Source organism: Centrocercus urophasianus, unplaced genomic scaffold (genome assembly GCF_019232065.1).
Source record: "Centrocercus urophasianus isolate 14NV4802_14NV808 unplaced genomic scaffold, USGS_Curo_1.0 seq_11, whole genome shotgun sequence".
Classification (NCBI taxonomy): Eukaryota; Metazoa; Chordata; class Aves; order Galliformes; family Phasianidae; genus Centrocercus; species Centrocercus urophasianus.
The window spans coordinates 55,705,346-55,723,285 of record NW_024884253.1 but is presented as its reverse complement, the minus strand read 5'-3'; the positions used below and the strand labels follow the sequence as shown (position 1 = coordinate 55,723,285).

Sequence of the window (17,940 nt, the reverse complement as noted above, 5' to 3'; positions counted from 1 at the left end):
TCTCTACAGCATTGAGTATGAGCTATAACGCTTTGGGCCATAGCAGCAACTCATAACAATGAGCCATAAATAATAAATTCCAACACATGTCTTACTCCGCAAGGGTGTGGAATGCGTTTCAGAGCAAGCTCCTTGCAGGACTGGATTAGAGGCCTCCAGGCTATGTCACAGCTTCTGAATGATGTCCAAGAACAAGTTATAGTTCTGTGGAGAGTATATCAAATAGGAAGCAGTTCTTTCCTTTATATATTACTTCCCCAGTCATTATGAAATCATTTTGTATTCACTGTGATAACACCAATCACTAATATACTCATTTGGCATTCATATGACTTGTCTTATGCACTTCCCCTGTTCTGTTGTAATTAACAATTAGTTAATGCAAATAGTAATGGACATTTAAACTCAAGTGTTACAAGACAGGGTCACTAGTAGCAGAGAATCAGCATGCTCACGAAACCAGCTCCAGACCCTTCAAAAAGCTCTTCTAATAGTAATGAAAGTCTAACAGTAAATACATCACTTAATCAGAATCGAGGGTTATTAAAAGCATTTTACAGTGTTTTATCTGAAAACAATATTCTTCATTCCACCTCCTCTATTTGCATTTCCATAAGAGCGGACACATAGGCAGCTTTTCTCCTATGTAGCCCAGAAAAGATTATTACCATAGTTTTCTCTGCACAGCATTATTTAATGCATCAAGTACAACGAAATATGATGTAGGCATATTGTGTATAACATACAACTGGGGGGTCACAAGCTGCTTTATACCAAGGAAAAGAGCAAGAAAGGAAAGTAAGCCTACAAAAAAAAAAAAAAAAAAAAAAAAAGTTAAACTAGTTTTACTTGTTTTCATTTCAGCAGTCCTTGAATAAACCTATAGCAATGAACTGTAATAGACTGCGATCTGGCTTCATACCTTCTCTCCTGCCAGGCTTGTATTCCTGGAGATGTTTTAGAGCTGGAATTCACTGACCTTTGTACAAGTGACACAGATCTAGCTTTCTGGTAAGAAGCCACAAATTATCATTGAGTGGAGCTGTGAGGACAATTTCTTGCAGAAAGCAAAAGTAGCAAAAGTTGATGTTTTGCCAACTTTACAAAAAGCCAAAAAAAAAAAAAAAAAAATCACATTTCAGCCAGGGTACTTATGTGAATTATTATCATAAGAAAGGACTGCCTTTTGCCAACTGTAATAGAAGTGGGAAATTTTCACTGTCATATGGTAGTGTGCTACCCAGGGTTCCTGTAAATAACAATAATAACAAATCCAAATCTAACTCAAGATCCAGTAGAAAGAGAATAATAAACCTAGAAGCTCAACAGACACTTGCTAGTCAATGTAATTTCACCTGTTAGTAATTAAAGAAAATTAATCATTAATACCAATGACTGATTTCACATCATAAAGAATCATTATCACACTAAACCCTCACAAACACAGGAAGTCAAAATTTGTTGCAAACGCATGTTGCAGATTTCAAATTACCATTTGTTTTGTTGTTGTTGTGATTGCTACACCTTGTAACTATAGAGCAGAAGGATGCTTTTACTTGCTTATAAGAGGTCAGAAAGAGAGCTGAGGAACCAACGGAGAGAGATAAAAAGAGCTAATTCCTGCCAAAAGAGACAAAATACAGCCAATTTTATATTAAACAGTAGTGAGCTGATTAGGCAGATTACTTTCTTCTCAAAACTCAATATCTGCTACCTCTTTTTGTTAAGATCAAGACTCAATTCTGTAGCTTCATTTGAGTAGTAGTGAGAACTGACAGTTCATTGCAAGATGTTTCCTCGTCAGATGACCTCTTGGGAAACTTCATTAAAACAAACAAGTAAACAACCAAACCAAAAAACAAAACTGTGACAATAGGGTGACAGAACGGGTATTCCTCTGTTCTCTCAAGTGCTCTAGATCTATTTATTTCCACTAGATCTACTCAGCTACATTCTTACAAGGCCAGGATTTTGCTATTCTTCAATTCATTCATCACGGTGAACTGTGGTGAACCGTGGTGAGTGGTGACCTGATCCCAAACTCTGAAGTATTTTGTGCACAAATCCAATTGCATAACAAAAACACAAGAAACAAAACTATAGTGCCCTTCCGAAACTAAGGATTTTAGTCATTTGTCTATATCAGCTTATCTCTGAAAGGCATGCCAGGCAAATCTTTAATTACTTAGAAAGGTCAAGCTTCAAAACTATATATTTAATCTGGATTTAAAGAAGTATTTTCTAAACAGATGTGCTGGTATGCAAACACCTGCTGCTCCCTTTCTCTTGAGCATGCCTAATTTCAGTTACTTATCTTTTTTTTTTTTTTTTTTTTTTTTCTTCCATTCCTGCAATGGGTTTTTATTCAGATCTTTCCCATCCTGGACATTGTCATTGTTCTCTGTGCTCCAGCAGAGTACAGTATTGAAGGCAACCATTTGGACTAGCAGATCTGTCAGTAGAGAAGAGCAGAGACTGCTCTTTTGGGGTTTGAGTCACGATCTGCTTCATCCTGACCTCATCGCTATGCTGATCTCAGGCATACTGCTGCAAGTGGAAGGGTATGCCACCACCATCAGTGCAACCACTACAATACATCCTTAGTCCCACTTAAATAGAATGGACCACACACAGTCTCATTCCTCAAGGCCATCAAACAAGGCTGAAGAGGGCAATTCTTCACCAACAGAAGACTGGTGAAACAGTAAGTTTTTAATCATTTCTTCCTCAGTCTATGCTATAAAATCAATCATAAGTAGTCTCCGGGTGCAATAAAATTGGGAGCCAGGCTTCTAGAGCAAAAGGGGAGAAATAAGAATCTGGCAGCAAATTTGGAGCCATCCCAAATATTGGGTGGTGGGTGGCAGGAAAGTGAAAGCCATCTGGTGGCTCAGATTTCCTGTATAAGGAGGTCCTCTGGTTTTGAGAATGTGGGCCTCAGCTCCTCCAGGAAACAAATGCTTGCAAAATGAAAAAGGAAATGTAATGGTTTGCCTGTGAATTTTGATACGTGATGCAGTAAAAACAGGGCTTCTAATAATGACATTTCTACATTTCTTCATTATGAGTCATGAGTAAACATGACATTTCTGCATTGCGATCTAGATATGTGATCAAAGATTAAAATGGAGCCATTTTAATATTTTAATTATTCTGGAACTGTCAGGCTTCAGAGTATGTTATGCCAACACCCAGTGCACAGCAAATAATTTGTAACAAAGAATTTTATCAATTTTAGCTGCTTTTTTCTCCATGCAAATTGTGTGTGAACGGGTCATTATTTTCTCAGATTTGCTCATTATTCAAATTGATCCACAATGAATAATTTATACTAATACTTCTTGTTCTGCAGCTTCTTCGCCACCAGTTTGTAGCTGCCTGTGCTAGTTTTGTCTGAACAAACAAATCATGTGGCCTCATTTCTGCTTCCAGATTGGCTGAGCCATTCACACTGCTGGTTAGGATACTCCTATTTATGAGGTTTTTATGTGCTGTCTGCAGCTATACCCGTTCTCCATTTAAGCAGTGTGTTTCCACAAGCATTCTTATGACTCAATTCATTCATTACTATATGCATGGGAAGGAAGAAGGAGATGTGTTGCAAACACAGCAAGGAGAATAAAGAGAATTCAAAGTTTTATCCTAGGTTTTTGTTTTCTTTTGTATTTTTTTTCTGTTTTCAGCCCATTCTTACATCCTTTTTGGCTAACAAGTCTTATTAACTGGAAGACTGCCTGTGGGTTTATCTAATTGTAGAAATCTTGCGCATTAGTACAAATTGGAAAGAAGAGCCTTCTCCAGCAGTCAGTGGTATATCCATTACTGATATTTCAGTTCAGGGTCACGGGCTCCAAAACGGCTAGGAACACCATTCTCTTATTAGTCAAGTAGCTTTAGGCACTTAACAGTGCGTCTCTCATTAAGCATTTCACTTAACAATTAGGGACCATTCCCAGAGAGCTGGGTATCCATCCTACTATTCACCAGAACCTCCATTCTGTTATCAACCGGACCTAGTAATGTGATGTGGGTAAGATGTGAGTACAAGCTTTTTAATGTGGTAAACCTAAAGAATTCAGCTCTAGTATAGATCAGCTAAATCCTTCCTTGAGACATTAGTCTTCTTCATGCACCTACCTGCAGATCTTTCGTTTCCTGCCACTTGTGGCAATCAGTCCTAATTTCACATGTTCAACAGGTAAGACAACCATTCCCTAAACTGATTCTTTCCCTCATGAACCTTTGTTCTGAAAGTGGTTATAATCTGTAGTCCAGCATGCAATGTCACAAAGGATGAAAGATATTAAAGGCAAGTATCCCCCCCACACAGACTGCATGGGTCTTTCTACAGCAAAACCCACTTGGATTTGCAAGTTGGGCAGCTTGAATAATAAATTCTTTCAGCATCTCCTCAGATAGCCACACAGTCCTCAAAACGTCCAGGTCTCACAGGAGTGCTATCCTCCACCACAAGTCATGTAAACCCAATATGTGTACTGGAAACATTCCTTTTGTGGTTTGTGTTTGGAAGCAACCCAAAAAAAAAAAAAAGAAAGATGGACTTGGATTGATCTGCCCATCAATTAGCATTATTGAATAATTTCTAAATTCCTGGTCTGCCAGATCAGCCACTTACTGAGCAGCTCTGGCCATATGATTGAGGGTGAGGGGTGAGGCGGGGTGCGGAGGGGAAAGGACAGCTTGCCACTTCATTTCGACTTCATACACCACATGGTGCACAGGGCTCGAGTTCCAGCTGAAACTGCTTTACAGAGCTCCTGTTCACTGTGAGTCACTGAGGGTGAGTCACGCACATCGACACAGGATCAGAAAGCCTTCCATTTTGCAAATGGTAAGTGATGACGACAGTTAAGCAAGGGAGTCCACTGTGACTCTCCTATTCCAAACTATGTCATTATAAACCTGATAGAACGCCTGCAAAGAAAATACTGCGCTCCACCTGCTTTGTTAGTTGTCCTTTCCTGGATAAAAGGAACATCCATACACATTTTAAGTTTCACCTTCACATTCTTTTATGCCTTCATTCTTGGAGGGGTGGCTATAGAACATGTCTGTGATACAGACAAATCCATCTGTCAGCCTACCTTTCCCTGCTTCATCCCAGTAATAGACAATACCAGCAGTTACACAGAGCCTTTCAATTAAAAAAAAAAAAAAAAAAAAAAAAAAAATGTGGGTTGGAGAGAATTTGTCAAATGACTAAAAAATATTTTTCATTTTCCATCCTCTACAGATGCCATTTTTCACTTGATGAGTATCCCTAGATTTTGCCCTTGAGTCATTATGCACACACTCTAAGTATGTAAGACACTAAGCCCAACAGGCTGCTCTTCCCAACAGATGGAAGAGTTTCCCTTCACCACTTACAGAACTATTCATATGTAAATACAAATCTAATTGTATATCAAGTGTGAGTATTTAACTGTATCTTCAAATATCAGTAATCATATATTTTTTAATCTAAGAATACATTAAAAATGCCAAAGTTGATAAGAAAATTAACAGAAGATAAAAAGTCAAAATTGATGTCAATAGAAAACCTTCATTTGTCCTCTTCCAGTTTATGTGTCATGGCATAGCCCTTAACTACACCATTGTGCCTTGTTTTTTCACAGTACCTTCCCTATTCGATAAACAAGGAGAACAGGGTTCTTCAAACCAGATTACTATTCAGTATTACTCTTTATCCTCAACAACATTCAGTGTGTAACTACACATGTTGTCCAGCTCTTCAATGAATACAAAATTATTGTTTTCCTCTCTCCCTCTTCTTGTGGTATTGTTGTAACAGTCATTTAGATTTTTTGCCATAGTTAAGAAATTACTTTCACAACAATACTGTGAAGAAATGTGAAATTACTGCCTCTGGTTTAAATTCATAAAGACTGAGACAGAGGTTAATACAAAAATTCTCAGAAGTGTCATTTAATTTGGGATTTCCAACTAAAAATGCTGTGGTCTGATTTTGTAGAGTTTTGCACTTTCACAGTACTTTTTCTGTTCAAAGCAGATATCCTCTTGACCTCAGGTGTGGCAGTAGGAAGTCTGCAGCTCTAACAATCAGACCTCCAACACCTTACTCCAATCCCAGAAAATCAGCCTCCCTGTTGAAGTGTTTTTCTAAAGCAACTTGCCTGCTATGAGATGAAAAAAATTGGGAATGAAGCCGGGTTAGAATCAAGTTACTCTGCATGATGCAACCCTTTAGTAGAGTTCTGCGGTCAATCCTTTTCTTCCCCTACTTTTCCTGTCCCAGGCACAAGAGCCTTTTTCATTTCCACAACATGTAAGCAAGGAGAGTGTCTGCCTACAGCCACTGCATTGTCCAGATCACAGCACAGCACAGGATGCTCTTCTCAATAAACCAGACACAGGTTGTCAAATGAAAAATCCTAAGTAGTAATATCATAGAGAGAGTGCTATACAGAACAGGAACCAGAGCAATGATTAAGATTGGAGATACAGTTTCTGGCATTTTTTGACATTCTTCTTTTGAGTTTTCAACCACAGTGTAATATGTATATCATTGTTTCTGGTCTTATTTGTATGTTTTCCCCAGTTCCAACTTCATTGTTTTACTTTTATTAGTTTATTTTACTTTTCTATCCTACCCTTGCATCCGTGATTGAATGAAGGCAATTCTCAGCACAGAAATCACCACATAAACAGTTTAAGCTTGATAAGGTCCAAACAACTGACAAGAAAATCTTTCATAAACCACGTTTAGCAATCTTAACTTCAACCATCAGTGTCTTTGCAATCTGTCATTCTCTATTTCAGCTGGGTTGGATTGAAAACTGAGCATTACCAAAATAAGCAGAGCTTGGAAATCTAGCCCATCACCACGTTTTTTGTTGTTGTTGCTGTTGTTGTTGTTTTTTCTTTGCAGAATACTGTTAGGCCTTTCCATTTTCATGTGTCTGTCTCTACACAGGGCCCCTCCACCAAGGCATCCACACTGGAAAGTGTGTTCTACACACATAAGGATTTTCTCATGCACTCCCTGGAGTAAACACTATCACTGAGCATCTCAAAATAGCCCCATTTAGCTATGTGGCAATGGGGTATCTGAATCCCTTAAGCAGCTTTGACAGTCTTGACTTGCAAGTATTATGGTTTGAAAATGATGACAGTCTGCCTTGGTGGTGATATGCATAATAATAAGATGCAGCACATATGCATTGGCCCTTCAATTTAGGCTTGACTGGAGACTTAGCAAACCTATCCTCCAGCAAAACTGATGGTCTCTTAGCACAACAGTACAAAGGTCACAGAAGGAGAGCTTCCTTCCATTGAGGTAAGACCAAGCCAGGTTCTACCATCTCTTTTTATTTTTTTGGTGTGTGCATTACATACAAATGTATATGTAAAAACATGATAAAACAAAAACCAACGTAATTGATGATTTTAAAATCTACAGGAAAATATTTGATGCTGCACTAGAAGGAAAAGTATTGGTATGAAGCATAAATGGCAGAGCAGTGAAAAGAACTGACACAAAGCATACTGGCATGTACAGCAACACCCACACAATCAAAAGCATTCAAGAAAATTAAAAAAAAAATAAAATCAAATGACTAAAGATCTGACTATGCAAGGAAGTCTGTAGCAAAAGTAATTTCCATCCACAGATATCCTAGGAATTTGTATGAGGTAGAATTTCAGGAAAGGGTTGAATCTGTTGGCAAAAAAAAAAAAAAAAAAAAAAAAAAAAAAAAAACCAAGAAAAGAAATGAGGGGTGAAAAGAAAACTTTAAAATACAGGAGGATACTCCACTTGACACTTTCAGTTCATCTGTGCTCACATTTAGAGTTGCTTTTGACCCCAAAACTTTGAATTTGGATATATTTACATTTTGGGGTTCTTCAAAATTAATCAGATATCACAGCCAAGTTTGCATTTGGCCTTTGTCCCAAGCAAAATACTTCAATCCAACTCTTTCCAAATTTGGGCTGCTCTATTTCACATCCTAGTTTGAATCCAAATCTAGCATTTCTACTCAGTCTTTACTTGTGTCACTTCATATCATATCACAAAGCAAGAGCATGCAGCTGGGTACAATGTAATAATGAGACAAAACATAATGAAGTTCAGCATAACATACCTCACACAATAACACAACAGCTACCTTTATCACTTACAATCACTTACATGCTTCATTGTTTTGGGTTTTTTTGTTTGTTTGTTTGTTGGTTTTTTTGGTTTTTTTTTTGTTTGTTTTTTTTTGTTTGTTTGTTTTTTAAATTGACAGGCCTGTTCATTTCAGATGTTTGGAAATTCAGAGCATAAAATGCAGGAGTACCCAGTGAGCCCCGTGTGCTTCCACGGCAGCATTTGTCTCTTAGTTACAACAAGGGTAATGTTATCAGCACCAAGCAACCCAGATGAAAATTATCAATTGGTTACCAAGAAACCTAATGATTTCATCAATAATATTTTACCAGTTACAAAGGTCATTTGGAGAAGTAATGCCACACGAAATGTGCTTGTGAAGTGGGTGATGTGTGGGTGGCTGTTAAGGGTCAACACTTCATTTCTCATTTCTTTAATTGATACTTCTGGATGAGTATTAATTGAGCTGCAATGAGAAGAGTGTGCCGTTTGACAATGCAAGTGACAGGATAGAAGTGCCATTTGCAGAGTGTATATAACCACAGCTAACACCCTCAAAGCGTTAATTCCATTTTATGTCTTTCACATTTAATAGCAAATTTGCCATTTAATCTTTAAGACAGAAGTTACTTATTCTCAATCTACCTCTCACTTGCACTGATATAATCTCATGCCACTCAGACTGGCCTGTGGCATGAAGCACATCACACTTTCAAATCAGGTCCATTTTTTCATTAGCTCATATCCTTCCTGAGATGCCCTCCTTTACAGATGGCTGATCAGCAATCAACACTAGTTTGTTTCAATCAGAAAAGCAGCCGTAACTTCTCATTTAAAGACTGTTCCTGGAGAAACGCATTAGTCGAAGGCATAAAGCTGGCACTGGGGCAACACCAACTCTAACAACTGATTTCTTTTTAGGATTTTTTTTTTTAAAGACATACGCTCCCTTTAATGTGGAGATGCTTTTTTATTATTATTATTTTTTTATTTTCCCTATGAACCATAACGAAACCCACACCTTAGTCTGTTGCAAGAAGCCTTTCACATAGCCTGGGCAAGTGCCAATAAGCCTTAAATTTGGAGAGTGAACACAAAAGGTAGTGAAAGCCCAGGAGAAAGCCAGGGAATAGTTCCCATATGTACATGCTGACACTTTCTCCCTCTCTGTTCCTCCTCCAGCAAGCCAGTGTGCTGCCCTTTGAGCCTACTTGACTAAGGTTAAGCATTTACACTTTTTCAGAGGACAGTCAGTCCACTCGGGGAGATACTGACTTTTATAGCAGGAGGCTTCAAAATGATTTTCTCTCTTCTTGGGCAGCTCAAAAACACACGCGCACAGAAGCAAAGGTCAGGTGTCATCCAAGTGGTGGGAGAGTGCCAGCTAAATGCTCAGGATATATTTTTATATTGGCCTCAGCTCAGCCTCCAATTCTTTGGAATCTACTCGGCACCTACAATTCACTCCAGTGCATTAACCCCAGGTGCAAATGATAGGATTCAGCCTTCCAAGCTTGTGGGTGCAGTCAGATAGCTGGATAACTTAATGATATCATTTGCACTCACAAGCTAACTGCAGGCACAAAATAAAGCTAGAGTGGCTGGAAAAAGAGAGAGAAAAGAGGTTTGCTGTTGGTTGTTGGTTTTTTCCCCCCCTTCCCTCTCCCCTCACATTGAAATCATGCTTCTTTCACTCAGTGAGGAATTGTCTTTTCTCTTTCAGTCTAGAAAACACAGAGCCACACATCGCTTCTTCCCCTCTGGTAGCCATTTGCAGGTGAGTGCATCAGACTCCTGTGCAGCATTTTTCCTTCTGTGCTCAAAAGCCAGCATTCCACAGACTGCTCCCTTCTCTTTCCTTACTCATTTCCTTCTCCTCATTCATTTCACTCATAGCTGCTTTCATATTAAGCTATATTCCAGCATTAGCTTTTGCCTCATCCCATCTGCCTTTAACTTTGTCCTTTAATTTTTTTTTTTTTTTTTTTTTTAAACTGTTGACAATTCTCTGCTCCCCAGTTAGTTAAGACAGATTGCATTTCACCCATTAACACTCATATTCTTTACATCTTCACCTACATCCCTGACTGAACCCTCCTCTTCCCTCTTCCATTTTCTTCTGTGCAGCCAGGCCCAGGCCTGACACACAGAAGGCAAACTGTCTCCACGTACATTTGTCTCTGCTGATGTTCTGTACAAGCACACAGATAAGCACGATGCCCACATACGTGCACTTCTTCACCTGTGTTATCAGAACCCACATCTTCACAAGGCCACAGAGTACAAACACAGAAGATGCTGTGCTTCTAATGGGACCCCCATCATTTACTAAGATCTGTGGATGCCACAGACAAACACAGAAATGCTAAATTAATAAAATGGTGCTGGTGAGAACAGCACTGGTGGAGGCACCCACCTTGTATGCTTTCTTCACTAACGAGGATGGTTGAGTCACTGCTACTCTATACCCAAACCAGACATGAGCTATGCACAAAGGTACTTTGAAACTTAATTACTCCTCTGGTTTAGTATGAAGCCAGTGCTCAAATGGCTGAATTGTGCCATTTGGAAAGGACAATTGGTTATTACACTTATCAGATTGTTTGTGACAGGAATGGGTTAATTTTCCTAACCTTTTCTGTTCTTGTTCCACTCTTAGGGTTGTCAAAAGGATGGATAAACGTGTTGCTATTTTCTGGTTTTGTTTCAGTGTCTATCACGAGAGTGGACCAATTTCGTACCATTTGCTGCTTTCATTACTGTCTCAGGGTTGTCACAAGAATTGATAAATTTCAGACTGTTTTTCTTGTCCTCATTACAATCTTAAGGTTGTCATGAGAATGAATTGATTTTGTGCCATTTTCTGTTCTCATTACAGTCTTTGTCATGAGAATGGCTTCATTTGGGGCCATTTTTGTTCCTGTTACTTACAATCTTTTGTCACAAGAACAGGGATTATTTGATGAAAATGAGAAGACAGCATCTCAGACACTGAGATTCAGGGATAACTTGTTCCTGTGACAGAGATCATAACGAGGACAGAAAGTGGTACAGAATATATCCATTCTCAGGATGATTTTAAAGGTTGTGATTTTGTGACCCTGATTGTGCCAACTGACTTCACCAGGGGGAGAATCCACCACTTGCATTGTAGTGGCTACCGCTTTGTTCATACTGCAGGCAGATTTTTCACTGCTCAGCAAGAGAAAATACGTTTATACGGAGGCTATAGAAAGAAATTACATTTCTAACTCCTGCTGAGACTGAAAAGCTGTAGGTGCACTGGAGCTTCCAACAGGACCTAGTCAGGAGTCATCTGGATGAAGGCTATCATTATGTAGAGTAATGCATTATGGGAGGTGAAATGCACAGCAAAGATGAGGTCTGGGCTGCCTGGCTGATTCTAGGTTTGGCTAAGCTGCCACTGCAGCCAGCTTGGTTGGGGTGCACAGGGGACTCTGAGTTCAAATTAAAGCAAACTAGTGATTCTGAACTAGCTCCTGCCACCCAGCTAAAAAATGAGTTACTGAAAGGGCTAAAGTTAGATATCAAGGCATGTACAACATCCGGGGCCAAAAAAACCTAGAAGTAATTATCACATTCTTGAAAGTGATCAAAGAGAAAAAGCAGAAAGTACAAAATAAAGAGGAAACACAGCATGTTGGGGGGTTGGGGGGGGGGCAGGGGGGAAGGAGGGAAATAAATATTGGAATGAGATCAAAGATAGGAGCAGAGAAAATGAGGGAGAAGTTGTGGATGACGACAGAACAGAATCAGAGAAGGAGAGCAGAAAGAAGAATGCTAGCACACACCCAAATTGTCAGAAATACTTGGGTTTGGTTTGTACAGGTCAGAGAGCTGAAAGGAAGAATAAGAGAACAAAGAGAGAACTGGAGAAGAGAAAGACTTTTAGTGTGAGATCAAAGCAAAGCTGCCTGTGGATAACCCCCTTGATGAGATGGACAAGGAAGCCCAAAGGGAGCTTCAGGGTTTGCCAGACACTAATTCTGTAATGGTAAGCAAGTGGCAATCCACTGTCTTGAAAGATTTTCTACTGACTGCCTTTGATTTCATCAGCTTTTATTTCACAGCAGTAAAGATTTTAAGCATAGACTCCCAATTTCACCAAAAATGAAAGCAAGGTGTATTTATGTGTCTTCACTGGGAGGCAAGTGTCCCAAGATGAGATCCTAAGAGAAAATGGTGACTTGGGAGCCAGTATCACGAGGAGGATTCAGATTGTAAAGAAGCCCAGCAAGACACCATGATAACTGAAGTCCATCACTGGGACAGCATAGATGATTATCCTGCATTGCTGTCTGGGAAATTTTCAGACTTATTTTCTGATATTAAGTGTGCCTGAGCAGTGAAAGAGATCACCAGTATAAGGGAAGTGAGGGGGATGGACATTCCCCACTGGCTAAGTAAAATAAAGCAGGAATGCTGCAATAAATAGACCTGACAGATGACCCTTGGTATTTCCTAGGCCAATTTCTATGAACATTTTATTGATCTTTTACATTCTGATTTGACCGCCAGAGTCTATGATCCTTTGCTTTGTCTGTCCCATACCTCCCCCCACCCCCACGTTTACCATATGTACCTAATCTCACTGCTCTGTCTACCATCTGCCATTGTTTGAAGTATATGGGAATATAAGTTTAATCATAAAAATGGTGCCCTGGCTCTGTACACTACATGAATGCTCAACTTTCACAAGATGAAGTGACCTCCAAGTGGCTTACTGCTTTCCATTAATTTCTCTGTATAATTGAACATTTTTCGGCATCTCATTTAACAAACTGTTAAGCTCCTTATTGCACGGAAGGGCCATGTGATGTGCAGGGATTCTGAAATGCTTCCCCTCATTCACCATTCTGGTACTAATATCCTGGGCATTATTAGTAGTTCACAAAGCCAGCACATTTTCTTTTTGATAAGTGTCCCTGTTCTTCCCTCCTTTGTCCACCTCCAAATGCCGCCTAGTACTTACAAAGAATAAAACCACACTGCCTAACCAGCCTGGTGCTTCAGACTGCTATCCCTACTCACTCCTTTGCCTGTAAGGGGATGTACTTATATCAATGAAAGATAAATCCCAGCTAGAAGTACAGGTCCCTGACAACCTAATCACTGAAACCCTGTCAAGTAACCCCTAATTTTAAAGCAAGTGGTTAATTCCCAGCAAATTGATTTATGCACTGTTTGAGGTTTGGCGAGTTGTGTTGTTCATCTGTTATTACCAGAAACTCAGCTCAGCCTATTCATTTAGACCACTGACACAACACAGTGCATCTCCCAAGAAAATTTCCTTTGTCAGCACATCTAGAATTTGCTAATTAAATCAACAATGACATTATTCACTTTCTGAAAAAAAAAAATTCTCTCTCTTGCCCCCTCTAATACATATCCAAGCACAGTTTTTAATAGTCTTTTGCAAATACATTGTCAGAAACTTTGAATAATCTTTCTTAACTGCTTTCATCAGCCCTAGATCACAGAGTCATAGAATCATTCAGAGTGGAAAAGGCCACTAAGATCACCCAGTCCAACTGTCAGCCCATCCCCACCATGCCTACTGACTTCACCCCTCAGTGCCACATCCACACATTCCTTGGACAACTCTGGGGACAGTGACTCCACACCTCCCTGGGCAGGCTGTGCCACTGTCTCACTGCTCTGAGGAGAAATACTTCCTGATATCCAACTTGGAACCTGCCCACCTTAAAACAAGTCTTGAGCCCCATCATGCCAATAGAAGTCACAAAATAACTTCTGAAGAGTGTGCCCCCACGGGTGTATGTGGCAAGAGCAGGGGGAGTATGATTCTCATAAGCAGCTGTGAGCCTTCCTTCTTCCAAGCACACGCTGAAGTGAGACTTTCATTAAAATGATAGGGTTAGCCAGCAAGTTCTTTTCTTGTCTGTATTGTTGCAGCAGAAGTGAATTCAAAACACTAGAAAAGACAGGCTGTCCCCCAAGCCCTATAATTACAGGTCCATAGTATCACTGCAACTCTTTGTACTATTTAAGATGCAGGGAATAAAAGAACATTGAAAATAACCTTTTTGAAGCATCACACATTTTTTTTCAAAGAATGCTATTTCCCTTGAGAGGTTAAAAGCAGCTAAGTTATTACAACAAACAAACAAACAAATCCAACCCTATCTGTGCTCAGTCACCTGCGTCACTGGGTACAGGGTGGAATTTATGGATGGATGTACTCAGGTAAATGCCCCTGGTGGTGCCTGGGACGTTTACCTTTCTGGACAACATTAACTTGGTGCAGTAATTCCCTAGGTTTATATAGGCATAGTATATCTTTTACCATCACATATCCCCAAGCTGCTCCGTAGCACACCTGTATGTGACCATGCACCACAAGAACTGGCTTGTGACATCTTGGATGTTCACAATGCAAGCAATAAGAAAGGTGTTAGTGATGTTCCATCTCCAGCTAAAAACCATGTTCTTGGGGCATAACTAGGTAGCCCATGATATCACATCACCTCTGTGTCAGGTGCTTTATTCATCATCACCAGACCAGGCCTAGCCTTCTGAAGAGAAAAACAATATGTAACCAGGAAATGGGAAGTTGTTTAAAAACAAAACAGCTCCATCATGTAAATGCAAATCTAAACTGAAGCATGGCAGTTTACCACCTCCAAACCTTTATTTCAGGATAGTAGACATCTAGTTCACTCTTCTGAAGAATTAAAACTGAATTTCACTTTTCAAAGGAATCTGACTATCAGAAAACCTCAGAGAAACTGAACCAAAGAGAAGTACCTAGACATGCCATAACCTTCCTCTTCAAAGGTGGATTGCAATCAATCTTGCTGTGTACCTACTGTCTTCCAGCTGACAAAGACCTTTCATTATCACAATTTATGACTGCCCCATATAGGTTATATTGAAGCATAAGTGGTCCATGGTGCCATCTCTTCCCAGCAGTCTTGAGGTAACACCTCTTTAATCAATTTCAAAGAATCCTTGATTCTTTTCATTCTATTTAATTCTGTTTATTGAAGTCATTTAATACTCTTGTTTAGTCAAATAATCCTGATGTATGCTCTTGGCCCGCTGCTGAAAGGTTACCATGTTTCAGGCTTTCATTCTTCATTTCTGAAGCAGCCATGCAGTTTTTCCACCAACTCATTGCTTGCTAATGAACTTTTTTTAAAGCAGGCTGTCATTTTGTTTAATGTTGCAAAATAAGGCAGTCTTTAAGTGGGATCTGATTTTGCTAAGATATGTCTAAACTTAAGTGAGATAATGGATGTAACAAAATACCACCAAATATGACAGCTTTGTTCTGCCAATGTAATTTGCTGATTCTGGAAACCAAATGCAGAACAGTCTGTGCCAGTCTCAGAAAAGTGGCTTGTTTGACAGATATAGACCTGCTTAAACATCAGCATGCACTATATTAAATAGCGGAATTCTGCATTCATTTGTGGGTTTTAGTAACTTGTCATAACAAGGGTTTTTTTTTTTTTATTTTATTTTATTTAAACTGCCTCATTGCTCCTATCACTTTGTTGCCCAAGTGTGTTTGGCTGTGTTCTTTTTCTTTCCATCTAAAGGTGGAAGACGACATGACCTGACAAATACACCAAACTCCCCTAGTTATAACAGTGTTAAAAAAAAATAAATCAGAACTCTCTCTTCATTTATTTCAGGAAAAATAAAAAGAAAAAGGTTCTGTCTGCTGGATAGTGAAGAAATCTTGAGTTGGACTTGGTCATATTCTTTCCACGGCTGCAGAAAAAGATACCTGTGGGACAAGAAAGCTCTAGGAGCACAGGCTGCTCAGGTACTGGCTGCTTTCTTTTGTTGATCACATGAGATCAAGTCAAGATATGTCTTCAGAACCATGAAACAGAGATCCCAGCTATTTTGTGGTAGCCAGGCACTCAGTGGTCTATAACAGCTTTTGCTGTATTTGCTTGCATTTCATATTCAGAATTTCAATTTGTGTGATCAGGAAATATTGGATTTACCATGATTTTGTACTCAGATTTCTTAACACTTCCCAACACACACATACATATAGCCAAGCAGGGCTACCTTCTATTTTCTTGCTACTGACACTTTCACATCTATCAGACTTATTTCACCTTATCCTAGAACCTCTGTCTTGCACAATCCCTTCCTCCTCTTTACAGTTCTCTCATATTACTTTTTTACACTCTCCATTTTTCATATTTAAAGTTTTAAGGTGCTTGGACCTTGGCTTTAACAGTAATATTTGTCTTCACTTAGACATTTGTATACCTTAGTAAGGTCCTTGTGCCTCTCTGTATGGCAGTGCTGACACTTCCAAGTAGAAGTGACTGCAATTGTCACATAGTACATGTAGCCAGTATTTCCCCAGTACATTCTGTCCAGGAACACGTTGCTGGTACTTTTTTCCCCTGCAAAAGGAGAGGCATTCAATATGATATCCTTCTTATCATTCTCCTGCATTTAGACTAGGTTTTTGTGAGTTTAATTTCAGATGCTAGGAACCTCAAAGGATTTTATTTTTTGGACAACAAATATTACTGAATATATAAAAATTCTTCTCATTGGAAATGTGCAGTCCAGCCCACCTGAACCAAAGATGTATTTTATCACTTTCCTAAATTTCTCTTTAAGTTTATATTTACATGCATGGATTAAAATCAGCGAAGTTTTATTTCAAATTAATTTTAATCTTTCTACTTACAATCCTGTTATTTTTAAAGCAAATGAAGCTATTTTTTAGGTTGATTGAGTGGTTTACACTGTAGATTTTAATAAATTACAATGCAAAAATATGATAGAAAGCACAGTGACAGACGCAGGGAAGCACAATCCCAGGCTGCATCAAATGAGAACAAGCCCAAATGCAGAAGCTGTAGATACAGAAACAAAGAAAGAGAAAGCACTTACCTTCAGAAGGCCTTCAATAAACAGGGAAGTCCAGAGAAATACATGTGCCTCTACTGCCAATCCTTAAATGAGGTCTGGGAAAAGGGTGGATCTTGGCTCTATCCCTTCTTATCACTCAGCTGTACTGCATACACCTGAGCTCCTTTAAGTTGGCCCTGCCTTTTCACCAGGTGCTCAATCAATGGTTCAGGCCATGACTTAGCATTTCTGCTACATAAATAATAATTAAAATGAATTAAGATAGTGAGTCTGTTTCTCAACTCACAGTCGTGTTGCTCAATGTGTAGAATGTCTTTCATATTCTGGTGTACATCAGCTATTTTTAGTCAGTCATTAGGTTTACTTTGCAAGTACATGATATTCTAAATGCAAGGTAATGAAACAACTGAGCCAAGACCTCCTCTGAAGTTACAGGTAGTACTAGTCTTCTCTTTTCCTAACCCACTAAGGCTCATGCCACACAGTCAGTGGTTTATTCTTGCCACTGCTTTCAGTGACATAACAGAGAGAATCAAAAAATCTTTCCTTGGACTGATGTGGCTATTTAACTATCCTCTTTCTAATTATGGAGCTGAAAAGCTACAAATGGCTAAATACGGAATCATAATATGGTTGGACTAGATGACCTTGCAGGTCTTTTCCAACCTTGTGATTCTATGAATGGCCACAGCATTATCTCTGGAGACCTTGTAATTTCTTCCTAAATGGGTAGGGCATGCAAAGTTTACTAATTTAATCCATGAACCTGACATCATCAAACACACTGCAACCAGCAGAGCGCTGCTCTGGGTCTCATTTCTCTCCCAGGGAAGTGAAGGGGGAAACACAATCAAGGTCCTTTACACTAATCTGCCAACTTATTTTACTAGGGGCAGGATGGCAGGTGCTGG

At 39.3% G+C, this 17,940-nt stretch overlaps 1 long non-coding RNA gene across 1 annotated transcript in view; it reads right to left on the bottom strand.

Moving 5' to 3' along the window:
* LOC122155235 overlaps positions 1-17,117 on the bottom strand; it is a 63,958-nt gene extending 46,841 nt beyond the window's left edge. Inside the window, exons 1-2 of the long non-coding RNA XR_006167187.1 lie at positions 17,051-17,117; positions 16,412-16,551 (exon numbers count right to left, since the gene is read on the bottom strand). This is a non-coding gene — a long non-coding RNA (uncharacterized LOC122155235). The remainder of the gene's footprint in view (positions 1-16,411; positions 16,552-17,050) is intronic.
* Positions 17,118-17,940: the final 823 nt, after the last annotated feature.